Source organism: Desmodus rotundus, chromosome 10 (assembly GCF_022682495.2).
Source record: "Desmodus rotundus isolate HL8 chromosome 10, HLdesRot8A.1, whole genome shotgun sequence".
Taxonomy (NCBI): domain Eukaryota; kingdom Metazoa; phylum Chordata; class Mammalia; order Chiroptera; family Phyllostomidae; genus Desmodus; species Desmodus rotundus.
Window position 1 is genome coordinate 24,223,728 of NC_071396.1, and position 6,000 is coordinate 24,229,727.

A 6,000-nucleotide genomic window follows, 5' to 3' on the forward strand; every position below is an offset into this window, starting at 1 on the left:
GGAAGGTTTTCTTAGTGTAACGTATCCTCAAGTGTGTCTTCCTGTGGAGGCCATCATATCTGCTGGGTACTATGATTTACTTATTGTGCTTTGCCTCTCACCAGGTTGAGGCCTTCAAAGAGAATTCCCCATCAGCCAGGAGATTTCTTGATTGGAAAGTAGAAAATCTAGAAAAGAGAGATGGAACCTAAAACTGAAAAACCACAGTGGAGATTCTTGGTCTTAGACTTTGGGAATCAATCTTATTACCCCCCCCCCCACCTCCATCTCAGCCTCTGGGATTTATTCCTCCCTCTCTTATTAGCGAATACCTTGCTACTGCGGCACTGTGTCTCGTCCCATGGTGACCCTGGATGAATCTTCCCCTTGCACCCAAACTTTCCAACACCATGGCACTACAAAGAGCCAGACAGTAAACAGTGCAGCAGAGGCTAATCTGGCTGAGAATGGGGAAGATCGCACAGTCACCTCCCTTCTCTCCCAACGCCAAGAAATACGTACTTTGTCCTTGAGAAAACTCTTTGCCGAGATTCAAGGACATCCCATCCCCTAGCAGGGCACAGTGGCGCCACAGGGAAGTACCAATCAGAGTATCCTAGGCCTCATTCGAGCCCACGGTGGGCAGGCTGGGATCCTTCTAGGATCCACAGCTCCAGGAGCCTCGGAATCAGTCTTTCTTGACACAGCTGTCACGCCTGCCCCTCCCCAAGGTGCTTTTCCTCAGACGACGTCCCTTCTGTCTCTTAGCTCTGTCACCCAAAATGCTTTTACTCTGGCACTCAGACATTTTCAAAGCCCCTTTCCGAGCTTTCTCCTAGGGCCCTCCTGATTAGTAGCAACTTGAGTGACATTTGAATCAAAGGTGGCGAAGGGACAGGGCGTCCTCAGGGTAAAATCGCCAACCTAGCTAAATTAGGATTAATCATACAGAAATACCGCTGCCAGTCACAGCCCACTTCCGGAGTGACTCTTTCTTTCCTCTATGCACATTTATACTATGACTTTAGAACAGAAGAGATCTATGACAGTACCGGCAGTGCAAGGAGATACCTTATTAAAATAGGTTGGGCTAGGTTGATGACGGACTAGATCTGACCAACTCTCAACCTCTGGGAGGTAGATGTAAAGTTCTTGTCTGTGAGCACATGCGTTAGATCCGTGATACCACTAAGAGAAGCTATGCCAGCTCCTCTGCTCGGATGCTGGAGGTCCTGTTGACTGTCCTGCTCAAAATGTATCCGTGTGGCCCGGAACTTATATTTGAGACATGCTGAAAATGAAAACTAGGTCTAGTCATAAAGTAGCTCATAAACATTTTCCCTGGAGGACAAACTCAAGAAACCCCACTCTTTCTTTCTCCCTTTTCTCTGAATCCTGCTTCCCTTTCTCCCACCCAATTCCTGACACAGTCAAGATAAATATCGCTTGAGTGGCCTTGCCCGGGTAGCTCGGTGGTTAGGAGCATCGTCCCAATACACCAAGTTTACACTGGGTTTGCACCGGGCTTAATTTCTAGTCAGGGCACATACATCAATCAACCAATGAATACATAAATAAGTAAAACAACAAATCAATGTTTCTGTCTGTCTCTCTCTCCCTTTTCCCTTCCTTTCCTCTCTAAAATAAATTTAAAAATTAAAAAAAAATAAACACTGCTTGAAGTAGCTTCAAAGAGTGAAGCTAATGAAAAGAAAGGGACGTTGAGTTCTGTTAAAAAGGCTGATTTCCTTATTTTGCCAGGCGATACCATGTCTGGAGGTAAAAAATAAAAACAAACCTTTCCGAGTGGTATATTCTTTAATAACTCCAGTCTCTGCTTCCAGAGAGAGGAAGGGGCATAAAATTAGGGACACATTCTTGTAGCCATTTGGAGACGGAAGTCTCCCCCTGGTCAAGAGGAGACACCATTTTTTCGGAGTTTGCACACTGCCCTCTCCTGGCCTGTGTGTGTATAGCACTGTTCCCCGCACGTGGGACAAATTCATTTTCACCCCACACCTGCATGAGATACATGTGTGATCATGAGAATTTGTTTAAAATGCTCAGAAAATCTTACCGTAAGCTTATACTTGCAGCTTATTTGAGGAAATAAACTTTTATTCCTTTGGCTCCTGGATTTCCGTCTAAGGGTGCCAATCTTTGTATGGTCTCACTTCATATACCTGTCATTTCATCCTGTCACTCTTTATTTTCTTACTGTAACAAGGCTCTGCAGAGCAGGGTGCTCCACCCCAGCCGGGCCCTGTGGCTGAGCAGGCCAATCAAAGACGGCTTCCCAACTAGCGTGGTGTCAATAGGAAGTACCTGCATTTAGATTCACGGTTTGAGGACCCTGTTTTAGCCTGACACCTGATCATAATTGATTCCACCCACCCTAGGTCAGCATGTCCAATGCATAAAAAAGAACAAACAAAACCCAGAATGCTGTGGGAGAAATAGCGACACCAATGCAGAAGCAGCTGGCACCAGAGACCTAACTTAAAATTGCATACTTTCCCCTTCAAATCAACATGTCTCCTTTATCGGTTCCTTGTGTGGCTTGTTCCAAGCCCAATACTCGGCACATTTCCCCAGTTTAAATAATTTGTTACTTTTCTCCTAAGTACTTAAAGGACCCCAACACTGAGAGAACACCTGGCACCTGGTGCGTTAGCTGTGGCCCCACCCGAGTCCAATGGGGGGCTGGTCTAATCTTTTCCTGCGCCTGTGTCTCTGCAGTCTCTCCCTGTGTGCCCTTGAACTAGGCTGGCCCGTCCTCTCCATATCAATGACGGCTCAAAGTCTAATCCCATCCTTTGCTTTAGGAGGGCTAAGGAAGAGGCGCTTCCTTTAAAGAGACTTCAGGGCGTGTACCTTGTTCAGACGGTAGCAGACTTCTAACCTGAGGGTGTCCAAAGCTCTGGCTGGCTGTATTGAGATCACGGAGCAAGAAGGGTTGATTTCCTCTCTCATTGAAGAATGATAGCACAAAACAATGCATAATCAAAGCATTGTTTGTATTTATCTTTAAAAATCCATTGATGTCTCTCAGTCCGTATAAAGTCTGTATATTCAGCCTCTCATTCACTCAGTTCCTACCAACACGCCCAACATGGTTTTAGAATTTGAATGGTAAGAGGGACGTGGGTCTCCATTAACTTCAGATATCATATTTATAGAAAATTGATGGATGTTTACAGTGATACAAAGCTACCCTATTAACTACAAATAGAATTTAGTTGGTTCGATTAATAGGTATTTATTTGAATAGGTAAATTCTTTATGTAAAGTTCCTTGTGGTGTAAAAAGAGAAAACTGTTCATCTATAAAATCAGAGTGCTCTCTCCTAAATGTAGTATTTAGTTGCCATATCTATTCTTTGAGACGCTTTCAAAATCACCTCGTTAAGTCATTCAAATCTGGGAATGGGCAAAAATGTAGACAGTTTATATTACTTATATTATTCCTCCACGGTATAGCTGAGCATGAATTCCCCTTAACGACAAAAGAACGAATTCATCCGATTAAAACCAGGGCAATGTAAATATTCACCACTGTGATATGGAAAACAAATACCTTTCTTAGAACTTTCTTATCTTTCCTGGCGAGGCACGTGCCTTGGGTAAGCACCGCCCTGTAAACCAGCCGTTACTGCGGGATTGATTGAGAGCTATCAGGGGACGGCTTGGATATGACCTACTCCGAATCCACTGACAGGATGCTATTTAGACTTAAAATGACATATTCTATGGTGCCTGCACCTGCTGCGGTGTCTTGCTCTTGCTGACTTGAGTCCCGATCTGTGTGTGTTCTTCACTGCAGGGAAAGCTCTTCCTATAGAAATTTAGAGCAGTTATATACCCGTCGTACTTGAGAATTGCCCAGAGCAAGACTAATCTTTGAACTGAGCCTTTACCCAGTCCCCTCTGGCTTTTCCAAGGGAAAGACTGAACTCATTAAGCGATGTTAATTTAATCACAAGTAATCAACGGGGGGGGGGGGGGGCAGGGGTGGAGAAGAAGTTATATAACCATCTTCAAAATTCAAAACCAGACATGGTAAAATCTCAGGAAATAGATTAAAAATAATAATAATAATAATAATAAAACTGGTGTCTCAAAAATAAAAGGAATCAAGAAAGGAAAAGAAAGAAATGGCTGGCTGTGTACCAAGTTTAGGATCAAACAAAAATCAACCCCCAAACTAACATCTCCTTACAGGTATATTGATGACAGGGTTCCAACTCATGACTTTTCAGTGCAGTTACACTGAGGTCCTGCAACTCCCCCAGCCTGCCGATGCAAAACTACAACTGCATTTTCAACTCCCAAGGCAATGCAAAAATAAACCAGGTACACAGCAAGGATGTCTGACAATGACATCTTAAAAATCTCTCTCCTTTCCCTCCTCTTCTGCTCCCAGCATAGATAGCATAGTGATGCAGTGGAATGTCACTCGTAAGCCTCCTCCACCTTGGCCTTAAGCTTTAAAAATAAAAGCCAAGCCCAAGTCCACCGTTGTTCCCTTGCCCACGGGGAGGATATTCACCTGGTAGGTAGGTAGGTGGGAAATGTTCAAAGCTGCTTTCTAACAATCGCTGGGTGTTTGCCTTGCTATAGGTCATAACTATAAAGGAGGTCACGGAAAGGTATAAATGGAGAGAGAGCATGACAGCATGCAAGTACTGAGGTTATTTAAAACAAACAAACAAACCCCCCCCAAAAAACAAGAGAGCACGGTCAAGTTTGAAGGTCCTTGCTTTACGCCCACGGATAATTCAAAAGGTGAATAAACCTTGTAGCCCCAAAACGCAAGGCAAACAGCCTGAATTTTCGGACTCTGGCGACACATTCACCCAGCACTTCCCATTCCCACCAGCCAGGGAACAATGTCAGTTACTTGTAAGTGTCTTGTGAAGGTAGAAATCAGAAACTGCGCCAGTGTCAGATTAGTCGCGACAAGCTCCTACCTGCAGTGACGTGATGGAAGCCTCCTGCTCGGGTCCCTTCTCTCTGTCTCTGCCCGTCCCTCTTTCTCTGGGCGCTACAGTCCGCCACAGCCGGACCCCAGCAGAAGCGCAGAAGCGCCGCGCGCTGGCGTGTGCAGCCCAGGGCGGTCGGCGGCAGCGCCTGCACAGGGAACCCAGCCGCAGACTCAGCTGTGACTCCTCTCTCGGCGCTGCACGGGGATATTATCGCAGTCTGGGATTTCTATTGGCTCTGAACACCAAACAAATCACACCGGCCACCCCCCTTCTCCGTTTCACTCAGCGCTTGTTTCTCATCTAACCCACAAACATTGCAGCCACACACACTTCAGTCGCTTGCAATGTTTCTCTTTTCCTCCTTTCAGTCTGTGGATTTACAACCTTGTGGTCAGCTGTAACATTTTTTTTTTTTTTAAGCAGACTTGCAATCCAAAGCTTCTTGTTTATGTAGAGAAATTCTCCATCCCTTCAATCCGCAAAAACCACTCATTTGCCTCAGCTCTTCTTCCTTCTTTTGTTGATGGGTTTGCAATGTGAAGAATGCACGAAGCATGTGTGATACGTCTGCACTCTCTCTCTCTGTCTCCGTCTGCCCCCCTCCCTCTCCTCCTATTGTTTTGAATAACTGAGGCCAGTGAAATTAAAAGCAAGCTGAGCCTTATAACCTAAGTTAGAGCTCAACTAATAAAATCTTGAATGAATTCAGTGGAAAACACTCATTGCCTGGGTTTGTTTTCTGTTCCAAACAGCGCTTTGGTCGTCATATTCCTATTTTTGTTTATTGACTGCAGAGGTCTCTAATGTAATTCAGACTCCAGCATCCAGAGAGCCGGGAACAATGACGTCAGACCAATCCTCAGGCTGCGTGGGCTCTGGGTGTTCGTATCAGAAGGCTCCGGCGATGCCGGTGAGCTTCCTCTTTTCATCATTTTTTTGGTCTTCTCCCCATTGATGGTCTGCACACTGAGACTCTCTTAGTGTGATTCACTAGCCAAAGAACACGGATAAAGTTTCCTGGGTTAAACATTTTAATC

At 45.1% G+C, this 6,000-nt stretch overlaps 1 protein-coding gene across 1 annotated transcript in view; it reads right to left on the minus strand.

The window, feature by feature from the left end:
* GREM2 (gremlin 2, DAN family BMP antagonist) overlaps nt 1-5,280 on the minus strand; it is a 115,504-nt gene extending 110,224 nt beyond the window's left edge. Inside the window, exon 1 of the mRNA XM_024561623.4 lies at nt 4,949-5,280. The gene's annotated coding sequence lies outside the window, so the exon portion shown is untranslated. The remainder of the gene's footprint in view (nt 1-4,948) is intronic.
* Between the last annotated feature and the right edge of the window lie 720 nt (nt 5,281-6,000).